The sequence below is a fragment of the Neolamprologus multifasciatus genome, chromosome 5, assembly GCF_963576455.1.
Source record: "Neolamprologus multifasciatus chromosome 5, fNeoMul1.2, whole genome shotgun sequence".
NCBI lineage: Eukaryota > Metazoa > Chordata > Actinopteri > Cichliformes > Cichlidae > Neolamprologus > Neolamprologus multifasciatus.
Genome location: NC_140443.1, coordinates 5,646,839 through 5,670,393, shown reverse-complemented (window position 1 = coordinate 5,670,393; position 23,555 = coordinate 5,646,839). Strand labels below are relative to the sequence as shown.

Here is a 23,555-nt window from a genome sequence, read left to right as displayed (position 1 = left end):
TCCTTCTGCTCCAAATTCTGCATTCAGAGCCCATTAGACCCTATTTTCTCAATCTAATATTTATTAGCTTCGGAAATATGCGTAACATAATGACTCAGCGTTGCAACAGATCCTTGTAGCAAACAGGTAAAGTCATAAAGCAGCTGGTGTTCAGAAACACATTAAGATTGATATGTACCCGTTCCTAAAGAGCCACTACAAAAAATATTGATAACTTCTATAGATGCAGAGCTCATACTAGATCATTTGCGGTGCTGAGATCAGGCAGAGAGCCAATGCTCTGATATGTATGCAGTGTCATGAGGTACTTGATGTGGTTCTACTTAAGGAAAAGTTACACATGGCAATGCCTGATGCTGTTATTACATTTAAACAGAGAAGGGCATTAATGGTAATGATTGTGTACGTCAGCATCACTGATAGATGTCCGCCCACACCCAAACAGGTGGCATCCTGCAGGCAAAGCAATCACAACCTCATCAATAAGACGTTGGCCAACTAATATTCTGTTAACATTCAAGTCTGTTATTTGAAAAATGCAAAGAAAGATAGGTGCATGTGTGTGTCTGTCTGTGCATGTAGTATCATAAATGAACAGTACAACTAGTGAAGCAAGATGCTAAAACAACTTAACACAAGTCTTAATTGGGAGCCACAATAAGGCATTACCACTTTTAGTATGCTCGTGTCAGGAAGGCTGACACCCTAAAGAGCATCGTGTGTCATTAAGACTTGAAATTAATTCTGTGACCTTTAGGCGGTTTTGTTGCATTGCATTTAGAGCAGTGGTTCTTAACCTTGTTGGAGGTACCGAACCCCACCAGTTTCATATGCGCAGTCACTGAACCCCTCTTTAGTGAAAAATAAAATATGATTTTTTTTCAAATTCAAGACATAGATATGTTTTTTACTGGTGCACAAAATGAGCCGTGCATGTCACGGCGGAGGCTCTGCCGAACCCCTGAGACCGACTCACCGAACCCCTGGGGTTTGATCGAACCCAGGTTAAGAACCACTGATTTAGAGGTTGATGTATGCTTGCTGGTTAGAATAGAATAGAATAGAATAGAATAATCCTTTAATTGTCCCACAAGGGGAAATTTGGTTGTAACAGCAGCCAAAAAGACACATACAAACAAACAGTACACAGGACACAGAACAGAAACATACACAATTTTTCTTACATATTTACATCAAGGACAATGGTTACTATATACAGAGAGTACTGTACAGTAGGGCTGGGCGATATGACCCAAAATTCATATCTCGATATTTTTTAGCTGGGTGGCGATATAAGATATATATCTCAATATTTTTTTAAAGCCATAAGTTAAGAACAAAAAGAGAGTTCTTAGTCACACTGTGTCCCAGATGTCACACAGGCATTTTTATTTACATACAGCATAGATTTACATGAAGAAATTACTCAAAAATAAATTATCAGCATTTATTAAATAATCATGCTCCATAAATAAAAGAAAACAATGTTGTTTTTGTGCATAACAAAAAGCTCATAATTGTGCAGTCAAAATGTAAACTAACACACGCTGAGCATAATAACAAAGATTTCCCAGCTGCTCTGTTCCCAACTTCTACTGCGTGACTAACAGCCTTGAGTTTGAAATCCTCTTTCTGGCCCTTATACACACACAATACGGTAATATTACGTTGAAGCACAGTACGTATCACGAGGCTCCTCGGTAGCCGTAATGCTCCGACAATCCATCAAGCGCTGCGGCTCCGTAGCTTAGCAAAGTCGTACTAAAACATTTTTTGACAGATTGCTGATTGCCACCTAAAATAGGTTCGCGGTCAGTAAGCACAACCAGAATTCATACATAAGGCGCGCTGTCAACTTTTGAGAAAATTAAGGGATTTTAGGCCGTGTTAGCGTGGTTAGCGCGGTTAGCTCGCTAACACGTTGACGCCGTCCAGCCCCACAACTCGCTAACGGAGATTTGCCGTGTCCATCTTGTCGCTGCCTGCAGGTGAAGCTATGGGGGAGGAGGGGGAGTTGTGTTCAGTGAAGGAGAGGCGAGGTCGAGTAACGTTGCACAGAGACAAAAGTGGACGAAAGAGGCAAACTTGTGGCTCCACACAACTATAATTATAACGTAACATAGACTATATCGATATAAAGGATATTGTCACATCTTATATCTCGTATGAAAATATATCGATATTTTTAAAAAAATCGATATATCGCCCAGCCCTACTGTACAGTTATTAAATTAAATAAAAATAACTACAGATAAGAGGCAAAGCAGGTTGTATATATAGCTTAATGTGAGCTTAAGAAAAAAGATTTTGAAAATCATTTAGTGAATGTTTCTATAATTTTACATTTTTTAGATACAGTAACAGAGTTAGAATATACACAGGTAAGAATGTTGCATAAACAAGTATAACTCGGTGTAATGCACTGAACAGAAAATAATACCACTGACAAAAAGAGAACTATTTTATTTGCTGAAATATCTTTTTCATTCTCTGTTTTGTTGTCTGGTATCTCACCATTTATCACTTTTTGAATGGGTTGTGTTAAATTTTAGATGCAGTCTCGTCGTCTGCAGTCATCAGCAGGGATAAATCAGATGGAGCAGCAATTACTCCATACTCTACACAGTCTTCTAAGGTTTACACCTCTTAACAGCAATATCTTAAATATGTTCATGTTTTTTGCCTCATGTTCACTGTCAGCCTCTTCAGGATAAATTGCCCACTAAAGGTGAAAATGCCCCAAAAAGCATCTTATGAGCTAGATTAACATTTTGTAGCATTTTAGCACAACAGATATTAACAATCAAAAGTGGAATATTGACAGCATGAAGGGATACAAATTTTAGTAGATGTCTTAAAAATGCTTTACTGCTTATTAACAGAAGGTTAATCTATAATAATCAATATGCAGTTGTGGAAGTGAACATAACAGTAATATGACATCAAATCTAGACGACTCATTAACTAAAAATGTTTCCCCTAGTTGAAATCTATTGAGTTAATCTTTCAGCTCTTCCCTTTAGGGGTGATAAAGCAAAGCAGGTTGTAGTGCGAATCGGTTAATTAACTTATTGCAGTTACAGCGCAGATGTAAACATCTACGTTTGTTGGGAGGTTAATTTCATTTTTAAGTGAATATGATTGACTACTTTAGGACATTTGAAGCAGACCTGTATAAGAATGAGCCCCACATTTCCACAGTGCCAACAAAGTCCACACACAGGCACACGTTCATTTTTTTCCTCAAAATCAAAGAAAAACAATAATTGGTGCAACCTGGATTTAAAGCCCAATGAATAATGACATAAATGCAATCAGGGTGTAAAACTAATGACAGGAAAAAGCACTGCAGTGGCAATTTTGAATTAATTCAGTCTCACTCAGACTTCCAAAATGCAATAACAACACAAATAAAATAGCTGTTTTGCTTAAAGGTAAAAAACCAGGAAGAGTTGTTTTATTTTGCTTTATCTCTTTCAATGCAGGTAATTGAAAGCATGTTTGATAATATCCTGCATATACTTGTGTTGTATTCTTGTTAAAGTAGCTAGCCTCTCTATCTCTGCTACCAGCTAACGTCACTTTCTCAGATTACAGCCAGACCCAGCATGAAGAGGTACCAATTTATTATGGTCATCGCTCAGGGCACGGTTACTTTTGAAACGTCATGCACTTGTTAAACTTTTAATTACATTTTTATTGACATGGGCCTTTTTCCATCGTTTTCCATGCACCTGAGCTAAACCTGCTGCAGTATGGTGGGGAGTTAGTTTGAGCTTTTAGAGTGGGCAGAAAGAGGTGATCTGCATTTATACCTCGACACAAAACAAGAGCACTATTACGAAAAAGAATAATAATTAGGATAATTGCAGAATTGGTGGAAGCCCAAATTCTAATTGAAAATAAAAATTTGATTAATTGCACTGTCATGTAGAAGAGCAGGGTAAACAGGCTTCAGAATCAGTGCACCATTAATGAAACTTGGGCTACGTTCACGCTGCAGGTGAAAGCGCATCAAATCTGACTTTTTTGACCCTATGCGACCCATATCCGATCATGGTGTGACAGTGTGGACGGCACAAATCCGATATTTTCAAATCCGATCTGGGTCACTTTCGTATTGAGTACTGAATCCGATACATATCCGATGTTTCAGAAAGCGACTGCTGTGTGAACGGTCAAGTCGCATTAAATCCGTCTTTTACGTCACTGACACAAGACAGACGCCAATTATCAGCGCCAGAGAAGACATCCCGAACGCTTCCTGGCCATCCGGTGAAACTGTTGGGAAGACAATGTTGGAGAAACGTGAACATTTTATTTGTACTGTATAATCTGCAGATTCTGACAGAAATCTGCAGCTATCCTTTGAAGCACCGCTCCTCTAAAACAGCAATAAGGATCATTATTAGGTTATTTAGATTATTATGTAAATAACAAAATAACTTAAAGCAAAAATTGTGAAACGTGAAGTCCGAAGTCTTTATATTAAGGGCCATCAGTCAAACAATACTGTTTGCTCTGGGTCTAAACAGAGCGCGTTGTGTGTGACATCTTCTTTTGCGCATGCGGGCGCTTTGAGCGTTCACACTAGAGCGCGTTTGCTGTCGCATTTTATTTGTAGTGTGAACAAGCAGACAAAAAAATCGGATTTGATTAAAAAATTGGAATTGAGCATTAAGACCTGCAGTGTGAACGTAGCCTTAGTCACTGTGTGTAGTTTAAATACTTTGTTTGCAGTTTGAGAGAATCTGCAGTGATGTTGAATTTCCAATACTTGGAACAGAATATTAAAAATCAGAAAGCCAAATAAAGTCTTCACACATGAACTCAACCCATATGGAAAAGATATATATAAATCTTATAAAGTAAGATTTATAAATTATAAAGAGTAAAAACAGATATAAGATCCCTTGAAAAATTATATAATGAAACTTGTATGTTTTGGATACTTACTAAAACAATATATGAAAGTAATGAGAAAGTGGCCACTTTCATGAGTAAATCATGTAAGCCTTATATGATTTACTCATGAAAGTGGCCACTTTCATGAGTTAAGTCATATAAGTTTTTACTATTTCTTTTCCATATGGGAAGTCAGGACATGAACTCGAGTCTGATGTCTCCCCACTACTGAAAATTCTGGGTAGACTTTGCAGAACGGGAAACACGTGAATCCCAGTGGGATACTGTGAAATTACCTGCTCTATTCTCACTAGATCACAATCAGAATGACGACCAATAAATGTCTGATCTGCTGAGTCAGACACTTGCGTTCTCACAGACAGCACTGGCGGGTAATGGTGAAATAAGTAGTGCTGTCATAGAGTGTGAAATGACAGAAGAAGAAAAAAACATACATTTAGAAAATCTAGGTCATGGATGATATTAGAAATGTTGTAAAAATGCACCAACTGCAGTGTAATGAGAATTTTGCAAGGATTTGTTAAAAATGTAGCCTCTGTGAACTGTTTTTATGCCATTTTATGATTAATTGTGGAAAACTGTATACAATTACATGCTTTATGCACATCTAATATTAAAATACGAATTTTTAAACTGTACTGTATGTTCAGATATTTGTTACTTTTGGCTTTATAATTGATTCTCTTCCTTAGTGAGAGAAAAACACAACACAAATGATGTGTGTTTGTCGTATGTCGCCTAAATTTCATTATGATTTTCCCGTGCAGTTATTGCCAAGTCGATCAAAACTCTTCTTGAACTGCTCTGGATGAAAGAGAGTGATAATCTCTGAGGCAATATTTCAAATCAGCCATAAGCAGCTGAAAACACACAAAAACACAGTTGACTGAGTGATGAACCCAAAACTCAAACCTGAAAGCCTCGTTGGTATTAATTAAAGTGCTGTAGCCAAATAGGCCACCTGTTAAAGCGAGTTTAATTCTGTGGTAGTACAGTGTACATATACTGTCATGCCATTAATACAAGGCTTGGGTCCCTTGGGCTGCAGGCAGAGGCTGAGCCAGATGAGTGCCTGATCACACCGCTCCGTGATCCTTCAGGGACTTCCACGAACACTGAGTTCAGTGTGGTCTTAGTTGGAATGTGCATTCATGTGGAGCTTATGAGTAGTGTTGTGACTACTCACAAGCTCCACATGATGCCATAGCTGTCACACCAGATGTGAAATTAGGTTTCTAATCATGTGTTCTTATGCTTTCTGCAAAATCGCACAGCTGCAAATCTCTAAAATGAAGGGCAAAGCATGTGCACCCACTTGACCTAATACATAAGATTAAAACATAGAGTTAAACTGTGAATAGTCTTTAAAACGCTTTGTATTCTGATACAGAAAATACTGTGTGCTGCTAGTCTGTAAAAAATTATGCCCAGCTTCTGAATAATAAATATCCCTGGCTCCAGCTCCTAAATTTTAAAATCAGTCTTGTTGCCCCATTTCTGAGCAGCTGGCAGGCTGAATTGTAAATTGCCCAGACGCTTAAATCAGTGAAAAGTTTTAAGTGAAAACTGGGCGATAGCAGTTCAAAGACAATCTTCAGTTCAGGCGACTGGATTATGACTGATACATGCCAGGATAGGAATCTGTAGACCTGCAGAAATATCAAATATTAGATGTTGGGCCAAGGACTTCATGATAGTTCTGTTAGCTCTTAGAGAAAAAACAGAGCATCGCATAGACTTGTTTTTAACATTGTTTCCCTTTTTCTTGACTGCTTCGCTCTGCTCTGCGTGTAGAACATGAGGCATACACATACAGAGTGAAAAACAGGGCTTTGGAAAATTACTTCATACTATTTGGATGAGTTTTAAAGAAGCTGCACACTACAGTCTGCCTCAGTTAGTATTCACTCAGCTCCTCACAGTCACCATTTTCAATTCAAGATTTTCAATTTATTGTCATGTAAAAACAACCGAATTACAGTTATGCTAACCTCACATAACCTCACATGGTGTATAGAATTAAATAAGAAACGAATAGACCAACAAATATAGAGTAATATCAAAGTGTGATTGAAACATTCTGAGAAAATGACCCTAAAAAATGTATAATTGGATGATCTCCCAATAAAGGTCATCCTCTCTGGCATATCCAGACAGCTTCCAGCGTGGCTATTATTTTTAGATCAGTCTGTAATCTCACCAGGCACTTCAAACGTGTGCTGAGAGTAAACAATCAGTTTTGTTTCAAACTATGATTACCTGCTTGAAGTCTCATTAAACTGGCGATCTGGCCAAAAGTTAACCATTTTTTTGTTTGTTTCTTTCCACAATCTCAAACACAAAGGAAGCAAATCAGGTGAGAAATGAGAGTGAAAGAATGCGCATCGTTTTCTCCGACATTCATCATGTTGCACACTGTGATTTAATGCCATGGTGTCACACTGTAAGTGTAGAATTCCACGAAATTCAAAAGACTGCTTTTTTGAAAGAAAGGACATCCTGCATGCAACACAGGGGTACAAGGAAACATAACAGGACTGAGAATTCAAACATAGCAGCTGTTGCAAATGGTCCTGAGGTGCACAAGAACATGACTTTGAATGTGAGCTGACTTTCTGTCCATCTCTCCCCCAATTCCTCCTACACAATCAGGATTTGAGCAACCAAACTTGGAAAACAGGTATATCTTAGACCACTAAGGTTCTTATCTATAAGACATACTGCCACATTAGCATCACCTAGCAACCACCTGCCAACAGGGCAGAATTAGCCATTTGTAGCATTTCTGCATCAACAGTATAGCACCTTGTGAAAGCGTTGTATCATTTTAATTTGGCTACAGTAGTTTATATCTGCAAAGGTAAATATATATATATCAGTTAATGCCATGTTACCTAGCAACAACCTAACAACCAGTGTTGGGAAGGTTACTTTTAAAATGTATTCCATTGCAGAATACAGAATACATGCCCCAAAATGTATTCTGTAACGTATTCCGTTACGTTACTCAATGAGAGTAACGTATTCTGAATACTTTGGATTACTTAATATATTATCATGCTGTTTACAACTACATGAATGTACTATTGCTGTGATTTATTACTGTTACTGAAGGTCTGCGGCTCCGAACCGTAGTAAAGGGACCTCTGGCCGTATTAGCCAGAGGTCCCTTTACTACGGTTCGGGTTCGGGTTCTGTGTCGGGCTCGTAGCCGAAAACTAGCTTTACTTTGTTGTCTGGGTCAACTTTGCTAGCAAGAGACAGAGAGAGGCATCGAAAGGCTGCTCCAACGGAACTTATTGTTTCAGAGGAAAACACGAACACAGCGTACAGTCGAGTCTTAATAGCTTACTTACAACTGGGCTCGTCAGGCTCTCTTCTTGGCTGCAGTGGTTATTATTATATTTACATGCTTCCAGCTCCCGTTTTTGCTCGATGACAACTCGAACTTTTCCTTTTTCTCCGTCCCTCGCCCACAGACACATAACGTGTATGGCAGTCCATTCTCCCTGCAGCACGGACTACACTGCCTATGATGCTACATTCTTTAGAGCTATACCTGTAGCATTCTGCCTATTAGCTTAGCACAACAACAACAAAAAGCCGCTCTCTCACCCAGGAAACACAGAGAGAGAGAGAGCGTCACCCTGTAACCATGGCAACCGTAACGCTGCCGCCTGGAACAACAGAACGTAGCTGTCAAACAAAACCCAAACAGGCCTGACCCGCCACAATATGAAACAGGGAAGTACCGCCATGTAATCCATTTATTTCAACAAAGTAACTGTATTCTTCACCTTTTTAAACGGTAACTGTAACGGAATACAGTTACTCATATTTTGTATTTTAAATACGTAACGGCGGTACATGTATTCCGTTACTCCCCAACACTGCCTACAACAGACTATATTTATATAGAAGACCATTGCCTTTCTAGACTGGAAAACAAGGTCTATCACCCCTATTTCTCTTCACCTTTCATTCTGATTAAGTATATCAGCTTTGACTGTTAAATATATGTAAGCATTCATTCACACAGGATTTAATATATCCTTACAATACGTCAATGCTGCAATATGTTTATTGAATTCAGGATTAATTGTGTGGCTGCTTTTTGAAAATGAGAAGAAAAAGCTTTTATTTTTCATGGCTGCAGTTTTCAGAGCTCCATAGTAAAAGTGTCTGTATTTGTATGTGTAGAATAGGGGAGCGTAAACCTTTTGCTCTCACACATATACACAATTTAAACACTAAAAGCTAGAGATACTGGAGAGAGCAATTTCTTTAAAAAAGTTAATCATTTTGACCTCTAAAGTCCTGTGGGGCATGTCTTGTATTAAGAGTTAGAATAAATGGAATTCTGAAAAGAGACAGGCGAGGGAGGAAATGAAATGAATATTTCCCGTATGAGTTTTTCTTTACAGTGTGTCCTGAGATTCATTTTTGTTTTCCTGTGTATACAACAGAAAACAGGTTCATCTCTCATTCTCTGAATTCACTAGTGTCTTGATCTCAGTGCGCTGTTGCAATTATATTTCCTTCCCAAGTAGGATGGTGCACCTAAGTGGCTGGATGTAATTTGTGAAATCTGGTGCTTTTGCCTGCTCTGTTTGATTGCGATAAACAAACATCTCGTTCTCCCAGTGACAGCTGGACACCGTAGATGCCCCCAGACAGCAAAACAAGGTGATTTGTAAATTACAGAGCCTTGTTCTAATTGCACTCAGTACCAGTGAGCGCTGGCAAAGGTTGACTAAGTTATTTGATTTCAGTTGTAGCTGCTCACCTGTCAACAGAGCACCAGTGAACAAACTTAAAGTTCAAATGATTTTATTGGACGTTCATGCCTGTGTTGCCCTTTGTATTGTGTAACTAGCACTGGAGAAATGGTCGATCTGTTTCTGTGTATTTTCAGAGAATTTCTTTTTACATATTTTGACATTTACCTAACAGATAATTAATTTTTTACTCTACATACTTTTTTTTAAAACCAAGACTACTCTTCAATTTGTTGAGTTTTCTTGCCTTTAGAAAGATGCCCTTTTGGATTAGCTTCACTTTTAAAGAGCTGGAAGCTACATCCTTGTTATTTTTTTCGATACATGTAATATTTTATGAAAATAGGGATACAGCTCTCTACAAGGGCGAACAACACTTTAATTGAAATTAAACCTATAAAACACAGTTGGCTCGTTATTGCTAGATGTTAGAAATCATTTCAGCTAACTTACCTTTGAGGTCAGAATGCAAGATATTACCTTCCTCACCTCTGACAGTTTTCCCTGAATTCACCTAAAATTGTTTCAGTAATAGAGGCTTTGGTGCAATGCGATGGCATCCAGGGAGGTGGTCTCTTTATGGTTTTGTACTTGCTGTTAAAGGCTGAGGTCAGGCTGAAAGGGTACTACATGAAGCCTCAGAGCTTGAGTGGGATGGGGAGGGTACATTGGAGTTATAGACTCCCCCTGCTGTGGACCACGGTGGGTAGAGAGCTCTGAAAAGCACAAGCACGTTCTGTTCTCTCTCACCAACCCCAGCTTCTGCAAGATGAAAGCAGGGGGATGATGGTGGAGACGTGGCGCGAGGGGGAGTATGCAGCTTCAGAGGAATCGATAATAGTATATTTCTAACTGTTATGCTTTGTCTTAGGTTTTAGTTTTGGCTGTCGGGAACATACATGGAAACGTGTTTCCCTTTTTCTGCTATACATTGAAATACGGAGATGTTCGCTTTATCTTTACTTTTGTGATATGGCTTTGCATTTCTTTCATCTTATATCCTCAAGCCGCCAGCTCCAAAAGGGATTTGTTCAAAATGAGTCTCATACTTTTATTTCACCTCTGTGTCTTTATTAAGCGTACCCTGCAATGCTTTCCTCTTCCCATCTTGTCGGAGACTTGGAACTGATCTCAGGAGATTAAGATGGACATTTCGTCCCCTGGCACACTTCAAAATAGAAGCCTAGCAGTGAAAAAGGGGGGAAAAAGCTTAGATTTATTTTCAAATATTCCTTGCACTATAGATAGTATAAGAGGTTCAACATTAACATAGCTGCCATAGTCCTATTAATAAAATGGAGCAAAATGTGTAAGTTTTGTGTACTTGTTTTTGTTTATGTATGCATTTGCAAATTTTTTGCAAGCTAATAAAAAAACAATGTACTCTTTATTACCAGATTATACACTACTCTGAATTAATAATCCATATAGCCACCATAATGTCATCCATTGGTTCATGTACTTACTTGTAAAGCTTTCGCTTGGGCTGGAGCACTGACCTCTAGGAGCACTGTGAAGCATGCTGAATTGAGAACTATATTTATAGCACGTGCTTCATATGATGCAAAAAATTAAATGATAGTTAACACCAGAGATGGGCAGTAACGCGTTACTGTAATCCGATTACTTTTTTCAAGTAACGAGTAAAGTAAGGGATTACTATTGCAAAAACGGTAATTAGATTACCGTTACTTTCCCGTAGGAACGCTGCGTTACTGCGTTACTAAAACCGTGATTTTTTTGCGAGAATGTCTCATGACAGTGACGTAAGCGAGTGCAACGTTTGTGACAACAGCTGTGTGCAGATCAACAATGGATCATATATCGAGTGCAGAGAGAGTATGAGCGTGCAGCGTTTAAAGCGTGAAAGTACTGACCTTACTTTGAGTTTGATTCCATAAAAAGTGACAAAAACATTAGTGTCCGTTGTGCGTGGGAAGAAAACTTCTTTTTACAGCGAAGAAAAACCCCTAAACTTCCAAGCAAGCACCGAGTGCGCTACCACGTAATGGGAAACTCACAGGGAAACTCGCGGATTCTTCCACTGACCGCTGCGGCACATCTGCACCAGGGTAAACCTCCGCCTAACCCCACTCCTGCTTTACAGGGCAACAGGACCGCTAGTCTTTGACTTTATTTATTTTCTGCTGTGTTTTACTTGCATTTATTTGAAAGAGTGAGTGTAAACACACAAAAACTATTTTATTTTATGTGCTGGAATGTGCAGAAAATAGGTTTAAATGTTAAACTAATTTCTTCCAGTCAGAGAATGTTGCATATAATTTAATTTTTGCTTGATGCATAAAGTTAAAAGATTAAAACTAATAAAACAAGTTTTAAAAAGAGACTTTTCCATTTGATTACATTTTGTATGATGGATTATGCAGAAAAAGTAGAATTGGGCTGAAAGATCTATCGCTTTATCACCTATTCAGGTTGTAAATGGTGTTTTTAAAAGGTAACTAAGTAATTAATTACTTTTGAAAATAAGTAATCAGTAAAGTAACGGGATTACTTTTTTGGGGAAGTAATCAGTAATTAGTTACTGATTACTTTTTTCAAGTAACTTGACCAACACTGGTTAACACTCCACAATGTATTGTTTTTAAAAGGACAAGCATCATGATTCACAATTTATAAAGCAGACGATTTGCAACATTTATAAACAGCATGTTGGATAATGCTAGCTAATTGGCCAGGTGGTGTGACAGTGTGCTACCAGCAGGTAGTGGCTCTGCCTCTGCATTCAAAAACAATGAAGACAGATGGAGGATGATGAAAAAATGAGCAAAGATGCTACAAAATGTGACCAAGAGGAGCTGTGTCAGCTGTTTTGGGGGGTTTCAGAAATGAAATATATTTTTCTGTTATTTCTGTCACATGGCTTCAAGTCTCAAGCAGCTCACAGGGGACCAGGTCAAGGTAAGAGCATGTGTTACTCAAGATTAAAAGGTTGTTTTTTTTCTAATGACAGGTTAATTCGTTAAGTCAAAACTTTGGAGTTTGTTTTAAAGATACGCTTTACAGATTTGCTGTAAGAATACTTTAAAACAAATTTTAGTTACTCTGCTCAGTACTTCCAAGCTCCTGCTGTATAAGTAAATTATTCCATTCATCCATCCATCTTCATCCGCTTTATCCGAGGCCGGGTCACGGGGGCAGCAGCCTAAGCAGAGAGGCCCAGACCTCCCTCTCCCCAGCCACCTCCTCCAGCTTATCCGGGGGAACACCAAGGCGTTCCCAGGCCAGCCGAGAGATATAATCTCTCCAGCGTGTCCTGGGTCTGCCCCGGGGCCTCCTCCCGGTGGGACATGCCTGGAACACCTCACCCAGGAGGCGCCCAGGGGGCATCCTTGTCAGATGCCCGAACCACCTCAGCTGGCTCCTTTCGATGTGGAGCAGCAGCGGCTCTACTCTGAGCCCCTCCCGGATGGCCAAACTTCTCACCCTATCTCTAAGGGAGAGGCCAGCCACCCTTCGGAGGAAGCTCATTTCTGCCGCTTGTATCCGCGATCTCGTTCTTTCAGTCACTACCCACAGCTCGTGGCCATAGGTGAGGGTAGGGACGTAGATCGACCGGTAAATTGAGAGCTTCGCTTTTACACTCAGCTCTCTCTTCACCACGACGGACCGGTGCAGCGTCCGCATTACTGCAGCCGCAGCCCCAATCCGTCTGTCGATCTCCGGCTCCCTTCTCCCATCACTCGCGAACAAGACCCCGAGATACTTGAACTCCTCCACTTGGGGCAGGAACTCATCCCCGACCCGGAGTGGGCACTCCACCCTTTTCCGGCTGAGAACCATGGCCTCAGATTTGGAGGTGCTGATCCTCATTCCCGCTGCTTCACACTCGGCTGCGAACCGCTCCAGTGCGAGCTGGAGGCCCTCACCCGATGAAGCGAACAGAACCACATCATCCGCAAAAAGCAGAGATGAGATTCTGAGGCCACAGACAGACCCTAACTCTGACTATTTTACTATAAACTGGACCTTAACTTAAAAATTTTGCATGAAGTTAGATAAAATAAAATAAGAAGTTTTTTTACCTTTAGAAAGAATCCAGGTGTTATGCATTAGCTTCACTTTTAAAGAGAAATTCTTGTTTTATATACAGTCTGTATACAGTCTCTTTGCCAACTCTGCAGGCCTCCGGTCAAGGTTTAAAGACTGTAGTCTGTTGCACTTAACTCCTCACACCACATCCAGTAAACCAGGTATGAAAGACTTTCAAAATGAAAAGCCAAAAAGCTTTTTGATGGATTATTGTAATCATCAAATCTTGCTGTTAGCCCAGTGGATATAAATTTTCAATTTATAAAATCCACCTTACAGTAAGCATTAAGCAGGATTTGTACCTCACATTCTCAATCATTCATGGTAGTAACGATATTCATCATGCATGTAGTCACCTCTCTTCTCCATCCACGGTGTCCAACTGCAGCCTGCAAACACATCATCATGTGTGACAGCTAGATGATGACAATATTGTATGTAATCAGAAAGAGGCGCGGAGGCACATACACAGTGCCGATGTGTTCATTTATCATGTTTATTGGCTTCGCCCAACATGTTCTGTGATGCATTTGTCCCACAGTAAAGAAAAGTGGTTTGGTGCATCACGGTGAAATTCGTGAAATACAGTAAAACTAATAAAAACGGCATTATTCTCACCTGATCTGATTTAATGGGCATACCAGTTATTAAAGTCCAGTGCAATAATAATCTGGCATTTGAAACAAAGGTCTGATTAGCTCTCTATTTGACCAGAAGAGGCAAAGCACTTAACTACAAGTTTATTTGAGATTTATTTAATTTTGATGTAGTTCACTCAGATATTCAGCTCTTGTGAGATTCACCATCCTCTATTCCTGAGGAACTCTCCAAGCTTCTAAAAGTTAATACTGGATCATTATAACGACTGGTGAGAGAAAAAGATTTGTACATTGCTAAAACACATTTTGACCTGTTCTTTCAGCATTTTTAAACGTGGGCTAAAACGAAACAAATAAGAATTTCAAAGTGTCGTTTCAGGATTTTTTCAGGTGCCATGTGTCTCCTTTTTTTCACAATGGTAACATGCATTTATGATTGTGAAGATTCACACAGCAAGGTAGGGATGAACCATAAGTCACACAACACTGCTTCAGTGTACACCGCTGGCTAAAAGCAGTCACTCTAACATTTCATTGGACTGCCTTTACCTCTGATAATGGCACACATTTGCTGTGGCATAATTTAATAAGCCATCCAGAGAGACACTTTTTATATTTTATCAACCTTTTGTATTAATGGGAGAGTTGGACCATCCCATCCCAAATTCCGTCAAAGGGGTTAAAGTCTGGACTCTGTGGTGGCCAATCCATGTGTGATGGATTGATGTCTCATGCTCCCTAAACCACAGTTTCACAGTCTGAGCCTGATGAATCCTGGCATTGGCATATTCCAAGATGACAATGCCATCAGGGCAGAACAAAATCCATTGATAGAAAAATCTTGTGATTCAGTGTATTTTGGTAGTTTGGCAACATTTTCTGGGCGCATGACATTGCTGAACCTAAATCTGACTAACTGAAGCAATCCCAGACTATAACCCTGCACCCATAGGCTTGTATAGTAGACACTAGGCATGATGGAGTAGTAACTTAATTCATACATTGCTTAATTAATGCTACACAGCTGTTTGGTCCCAATCCCTTGAGTTCTCTTTGCATTGTATATGTAGAAATATGCAATATTCAATTTTTTTACAATCTGATTTCACCAAATTCTTGCGTCAAGAGATTTTTTTCTGACCACATTTCTCATTAAAGACAGACCACTGTGCATCCAGGTTTTCAGTGATGCACTGCACAGCTCTTAACCCAATGTTGGTCATTTTGAATCTCCTTAGTTGTATTGTGGCTTGATGCCAGCCAATAATTTGACCCTTGCGATACAGAATAACACCTTTTCCAAGAAAATGGGATATGTCTTCCAATGTGGTAATTGGATAACCACTGCAGTAGGTGTCACGCTTGTTTGTATACAAATGGTAAAGCTTAGCATTAGAGCATTAGCATAAGTATAGACAGTTATAGCACAACAAGTCAACAATCATAAAAACAAGTAAAAACAAAAACGTTATAGAAATCTGTCAAAACCTGGTTCATGCTAAAAAAAATTATATTGTTATTTATTTGGAAAAGAAAAAGCTGATTGAATGGTTATATATACAGAAATGAGCCGGCACACTGGAAATCAAACAAGCATTCAAAACCTAAAACTAATTTTGTTGTTCATGAATGAAAGTAAATAACTGCAATTTGCCATCCTAATCAAAAATAATAATGTGCTTTACTATTTTTTCAGATTGTTTTTATAAAACAGTAAATTTTAAAATTCATGGATAAGAACCATAATTATATTTTAGCGTTAAAAAATATAATTTTCATTAAATAGCTTGACCACACTGGTGGATTAACCACCACAGAAACATAAACAATAATTTTGTAATTAACAATACTGTTAAATTTGGGCAGCTGTGGTATAAAGTTTACACTGGTTAGTCGTGCAAGACGTTTGTTAAGCACTGAAATATTTAGTAATGTGAGAAGTGTACCATAAAAATACATTAGCAATAAAGGCTATAATAAAATGAAATAAGTCTTTAAGCTAAGGAGCGCTAGGAAAACTTGACAGACTCCATGCCATCGTTATTCTCCTCATGTACCAGATCTACATCTTCTTTCCCTGTAGGGTTACTCATATTTTCATGCTATTACATACTGCTCACACTTTTGCCTGCAGTTGGATGGACTCATAGAGAGAGAGTGATTGAGAGATAAGACCGGAAGATGAAGAGACTAAAATGAAATACAAGGTGAGAGACAAAGTCAAGAAACATGTTGAAAATTGCAGGGACACAAATGGTAAGTCCACAAGTCTGTATTCATACTTTGTATTCATTCATTCACAGCTGACACACACATTAAGGAAAGCTGAGCAAAAGGGGGAAGAAGCCCATATGTAAATAACACAAGAAAATAAACTGTTTTCCAGCGGCACAGAATCGCTGCATTATCACCCTCATGGAAAATGTCAACTATAATTTATTCTGAGACTGCCAGGTAGCTCGGGGAAGCTTTTCTGCCTAATATTTAAAACCTATCACAGCTGAGCAGATGTTTGCTCAGGGAAATGGCAAAGTAAATAGTGTTTGTTTAAAGGCCTAGGACCTGGAGCGACAAGCACAAACAGATGGTAATAGTCTTGGAATTACCTAAACGTACACCTAAAACTGACATTATAACAAAGTCCTTGTCTGGGGTGCAGCTATTGTGCTTCACAATTTAGCTGCCTAATGCCGTAGTAACTGATTTGAAATGTCTGCTGACTGACCTCGCCTGACAGCAAAGGATCAGTTGCCCTGCAGCTAATATCATAACAATCATTCCCTCTAATAATTTAATGTAACAATATTGAATTTCAAGTCTAATTTGCTATACTTCACTGCTATATTACAGTTTGCAGCTGTGTTAGAAATGCTCATATTTCAGGAAAATCTAATTTATTTCTCATTTGCTGATCTGTTACCTGCAAGTTGCAAGATCGGATTTTAAGCATTAGGAATAATTAATCTACACTGACTGGTTAACGATGTAGGTATGTGTACATGTAGTACATACACACAGTTTTTCATGTATGTGTTATGTTTCTTTATTATTCAGCACAAGTTGAAAATTTAAAACTAGAGGTGATTTAAGATGCAGCCTTCATACAATCCGCAGGTCTAGTTCTAGTCTATGTTCTAGCTTATTGCATCAAATATCTTCAGCAGTAAACTGGTTGATATAAATGTTGGGATATATATTATTGTCCTTTAATGAGTTATTTCTAGTTTATTTGCCCTTATTTTTATTCATTCCAAAGAAAGGCCAGTCAGTTTACTACATTTCAGAGGTGAGCAACACGTGCACACCTACAAATCAGCCCACTTTCTTCCATAACAAAATTGCAAATACTAACATAAAACAGCTCCCATGGAGCCCTAAATGGAAATCGTCCATATGAACTGTTATAAAATGTCAAACTTTGTCAAACTTAAACATTCCCCAAATGTATTTCTTTAAGAGACTTTATTTCATCCACCCAAACACCCAAAACAGCACTATTACATACTGAAAATCTCACACCTAAAAATCTAAACCAGAAGGGTAAAATTTCACAACTGATGTATTATGATAAAAAGACCACCATAGATGGGTTGGAGGCATGGAGAAGAAAACATACGAGAAGCTGATTGGGAAACAGCGTGCTTAAAGTCTCAAAGCAATCAGCGAATGCGAGAATAAAGCTATTACAGCGCAAGTGGTTAATGAGAACTTATATCAACCCTGAAAAGCTGAATCTTTGGTCCCCTGACATCCCAGACACATGTTGGAAATGTTCAGAAGAAAACAGGCGCTCTGTTTCTTTATGTGGAGACTGTAACAAAAACAAAACAATACTGGAATGTTGCTGTTCAGCTACAACTGATATCGTTGGTATGCAGGTACATTATGAAGCAAAAATGTGTGTTCTAGGTGGACAACAGCACTTATAGCACAACACATGCTGTCTGTGTCTTGCTTTTAGGTTCGAACATTTGCACATTTACACATTACTTTAGAATGAGTAGATTACTTTAATAGCCTTCTGCCTATTGTAGTATAGTGTGTTGGTGTGTTTCTGCCATTTGGTGAGGAGTGAGACTTGATACAGCACAAATCTACTATCAGTTCCAAATCTTGTGACACAGCTGCATTTGGGAAGCCAGGAGAAAAATGAATGGGGAGAATCAACCAAACAGAAAAAATAAAAAAAAACTTTAACCTCCTAAGTAGAGATGGACCGATCCGATATTACGTATCGGTATCGGTCCGATACTGACCCAAATTACTGGATCGGATATCGGCGAGAAATAAAAAATGTAATCCGATCCATTAAATATCAAAAAAGCACCTCACAAAACTTGCTACGCAGCGTAACTCTGCTCATAACCGTAGCACGTAGCAGCAGTGTGCATCACGTGATAGAGCCGCTGTGTGTATTTGTAGCCTTGCTAGCAAACCAGCATTTCATCTATGAGGAAGTTTTCCCAGAGAGAAGTAAAGCAAGTGTGTAAGTTCATCTCTGAATGTCTGTAAAGCATTCCCACGTTAAGCTTAACAACCATACCTGGAGCGACTGCCTCTCTCTCTCTCTCTCTCTCTCTCTCTCCTGCTACTGCAATCGTGAAACTGCTTAATGATCAGCTGATCGGCTTTTCTGTCGCGAGTCCGTCTCTCTTCTTAGTTTTTGGCCCACTTCTCACCAGAAAGAGGAAACCAGCGGCTGAACAACAGCAGCACTATTAAGCTTGATAAGCTGTTGTTAGAATTTATTTAATATTACTTTCTACACCAGGATCTTTTTCTACGTAGCTGACGGCTGGTAACTGTGCAGGGGCGGATCTAGCAAAGTTTAGCCAGGGGGGGCCGATAGGGCATGAACAGGGAAAAGGGGGCACAAAGACATACTTTTCTTTCTTATTCTCATTTAAAATGTCTAGTTTTTAATAAATAATTATCTGACTCTTACACCCAAAGTTTTAATCTTGTGTAAAATATATAGAAGTCCATTACTGTATATAGTAACTGTTAAGTCTAATATACCCTAGTAAGCTATAGTACTTTTTCCTTTGGGAAGATACCATCTGTGCAGTCTGCAATTCTGTTGAAGAAAGATGTTGAATCTATTTAATTATTCTTTTTGTTTATTTTTTTATTTACAAAATTTATTTTTGTGCATTTTCCCCCTGCATCAAATTAAATTTGGTTACATCGATTAAGCATCATGAGGTGGAGGGTGGTTTGTTTGTTTTTTGCTGGGAGTTTGCAACCCTATTAGTTAGGTTGCTTAATATTTCTTCTAAGTACTCTTTAAAATACCAGAATAGGGAGGATGGAGCAGGTTTAACTTTATTAGATTGATCAGTGTTGCTGAACTATGAAATATTTTGGACGCAGTGTATTTTTTACATACAGGTATAACAGAATAGCTTTAGTGTTGTTGTTTATTTAAACTTGAGTATAAACTTATACAAAATGCAGCAAGATATTAAAAAAACGTTTTGTTGATTAAAAAACACACTATATCGGATTCATATCGGTATCGGCAGATATCCAAATTTATGATATCGGTATCGGTATCGGACATAAAAAAGTGGTATCGTGCCATCTCTACTCCTAAGTAGGGATGGGTACCGGTATCCGGTGCCATGATGGCACTGGTTCTGACATAAACGGTAGTAACCAGACCGAAAAGCAGCGCACATTTCGGTGCTTCATTTCGGTGCTTCATTTCGGTGCTTTTTTTTTCCTGAGCTGTGACACACTTTAGATTCTAGCCAATCATTTTACGTTTCCGAGGATAGTAGGCGGGTCCAGGTACGTACGTTCTTTTAGAGCAGAGCTACAGATTAAAAATGCCCAAGGCGAAGCGGTCAAAAGTCTGGCTGTACTTCATAGCAAAAGATGCAAACTCAGCAGCCTGCAACAAGTGCTTTAAGCTGATACTGTGATACTGTGCAAAGGAGGTAACACCTCAAATCCGATGAAACACCTGGCGACGCATAGCGTTTTTTTTAAAAGCCGAGAAATGCGCCGTATTTGATAGCTTGCTGCGAGACCTCACACCGAGTACATCTACTGCGGGTGTGGTGCCTGTTATCGTACCCGGAGTTAGCAACATCCCCGAAGAGGAGAGTCCTGGCCCCTAGCCCTGCCAGTGTAGCAGAAATGATGAGGATGATGATGGCAGCAGCAGCCGTTCTTCTCTGCGTGAGTAGCTTAATGTTGTTCGTGTGTAATTTACGTTGAGTAGGCTAACCACGTTATTACATTAATGCATGTAAGGTGAACTAGCAAACATCATCATAGCTACATGCGACTGTCTTCTTGTTTGATGGCAGATACTCCCTTCACCCTGGCCAAAAAGGCTAAAATGACCAAAGAAAAAGTGGAAAACAGTTAAACATGAGAGGTTTTTGGACAAAGTTTGTGTTTTTTTCCATTGTTTAAGCACTGCTTCCAGCCAAGAGTGATACCATATATGCCCCATAGCTGCAGAAAAGGCTAACATTGTTATCTTTTTACAAAAAAACAGCTGAACATGAGAGGTTTTTGGACCAATTTTGTGTTCTCCATTCTTTAAGCACCGGTTTGAGCACCATTTAAGCACCGGCACCATTTCAAAAGTACCGGTTTGGCACCGGTATCGGATAAAACCTAAACGATACCCATCCCTACTCCTAAGACCCGAACTCATCCACAGCATGCATTTTTAATTTCTCTTTGATATTTGGGCTGATTGGGACCTGATGAATGTAAAAACAAAGAATTACCTGATTTTTTTTTTTTACCTAATTTTTGTTTCTAAGAAAAATGAGAGCCACATATGAGGATATTCATTTAAAATTTCGACAGTAGCAGTATAATGTCCTCGTAAGTGGATATCAGGTGCAAAATTGACTATTTTGGTCTAAATAACCCAAAATGTGATGTCCACATATGTGGACGCCAGGTCCTAGGAGGTTAAAATGCAAAATTCTCTGTATTTTTGTCACACCAGCCACTTTTAGATTGTTGTCATTCAATACATTTTTACTCTAAAGTGTCAACAGAGAGGTGAAGTTCACCGCTGTAGACTCCCAGTTGTATTTGGATGATGAGTAGGCAGGTTTACTACTCTAGCAGGAATAATTGCAATCTGAATGTTTTACTTTGGGTTCAAAGAATATGCAAAGAAGTTTACCAAGTCTTGTTATTTTTTTTTTCTTCATCATGTGTGAATTCAGTCGGCGTAGGGGCACGGTCTACTGAACCAGCAAGGGAAAACAAATTGCTTGAAGCTCAGATTCCTTAATTAGAAACATCAGAGGAAAGAAAGTCATTGCTGTTGTGAATGAGCTTTACAGATTGCTGTGGGTAGGGTGTACATGTCTATTAAGATGCAGTGATAGGAAAAAAGATTGTGTTCATATTTTAGCTAACTATATTCATGTATGGCTCCAGTGTCTATGATACTAAAATACGGTTGAACCACTTTTATGTTCTTGACATTTGCGACACTATGTATCTTTTATTCTGACAAAACTATATCTATCAGTCATTTATGTATTGGAGTGAATCATTTTTCTAATATTAATGAAAAAGCACTGAAGTACTGCATATCTTGGAAAGCCTCCTCAGGCTCCAAGGTTGACTTAATGATGAAATTTCCAGAAACTGTTTTTTATGCATTTTGACCTCTGTAAAACTCACTTATCGTCAGTTTGTATTCATGCTTGAAAAAAATCATATTTATTGTTCTTTCAGTTTCTTGCTGCATTATTGGACGCAAAGGCCAAGTATTTTATATCATTTTTTTCAATAAAGTTTTTAGTCCAGCCTTTTTAACCGTTCAGTTTTATACAATTTCAGTGAATATGTGAATACGAATTTGAATGAGTAGGAGTACTTTTTCAGTAAATTGTTGAACTGCAAACTGTTTTTACAGTTCAAGCTGTCATTTCTTTCTCTACACGAAGTCCTTTTCTGCTATTAGTTTTGCATCCTGTAAAAAAAAAACTCTGCTGAACTGCTGTTTTTACCTATAAATTAGATTCCATCTTTGTCTCCAGATTTTAATTAAAGTATCTCATTAAAGCACCGACTTTCCGTTTCGCTGGAATTTATTTGGGTGGATTTTGAGTGAAGTAGGTGTTCCAAACAATCCTGTTGACAGTCTGTAAATATTATCACATTATCGCCGCTTGATTTGTGCACATATAAGATTTTTTTTTTATGTTATGCCATCTTCTTCAAATATTTTCTTTAACTATAGCTTAATTATTGCTCATGATAGACGGCTCTCAAAAAACATGATTTGTCACACCTTTGAACCACGGAAACAGAAAACAGAGAGAAACAAAAGTATGACACAGAGTGGTTACATGGTTACCATTTCCTGCTGTGCACTGGGGGAAAAGTAACAATAGTATTAGTGATAATAATAATAAAATGCATAAATTCATGTCTCACATGCTTTAGTCACTGATTTAGCACTTGTAATGTTCTGTGACCAAAGGAAACTCAAAAAGGTTTCTTTTCTCGCCAGCATCAGGGTATTTCTTTTTGTGAACATTTACATCCAGCAACTCTTGGCTCTCCCTTTGTCTACACTAAGCTCCTGTCCAAAGTATAAGTGAAGATAGATAAAATCTTTGGAAAAAAATTACGTATTTATATATGTGTTTCTTTGTTTATCTAGGACTGGCAATGAAAGGAACTTCTCCCAGCAGTGTGTATATGGGATATCATGTTATGGAAGTGAAATTTACATTTCAAATGCATAGGATATTTCTCTATTTTATATGATACCAGAGAGGAGTCTTCTATTGCTGCAAAGCCACATATAGACTGTGGCTTCTCCCACCTTAAGAAGGAATATTTCAGAAGCATCCACCACAGAACCACCAAGGGCCAAAAAACCTTAAAACATTAACAAGGGAGTCGTTTTATTTCCAAGATATTACCATAATAATGCCTGGAGCCTAAATGAATTGCCTACATCGATACTGTGTGTTGCTCAAAGCAATACATGTGCCATCTCCTCACTCCAGCTGATACATTTGAGGCCAATTACGCTCAGACTGCTTCATCACAAATACCTCATCTCTCCTTTCCCATCCTCTATCTCTTTATGTAGACTCCTGAAGTGGGATGCCACTCCTCTCGAGTGATACAACAGTAGCTCCTTGGGTCTCTGGAGCCTTTCTAGCAGCCTACTTTCTCATTCAACCTACTTAGGAGG

The 23,555-nt window shown here is 38.7% G+C and overlaps 1 protein-coding gene and 1 long non-coding RNA gene across 4 annotated transcripts in view; both read left to right on the top strand.

Moving 5' to 3' along the window:
* LOC146517907 (A-type voltage-gated potassium channel KCND3-like) overlaps positions 1 to 23,555 on the top strand; it is a 112,467-nt gene that overhangs the window by 39,126 nt on the left and 49,786 nt on the right. The gene's annotated exons all lie outside the window — the stretch shown is intronic.
* Positions 2,214 to 4,224, top strand: LOC146517908 (uncharacterized). Its single transcript, XR_014874275.1, has 2 exons — positions 2,214 to 2,267; positions 3,043 to 4,224. It is a non-coding gene; the product is annotated as an uncharacterized LOC146517908 (long non-coding RNA).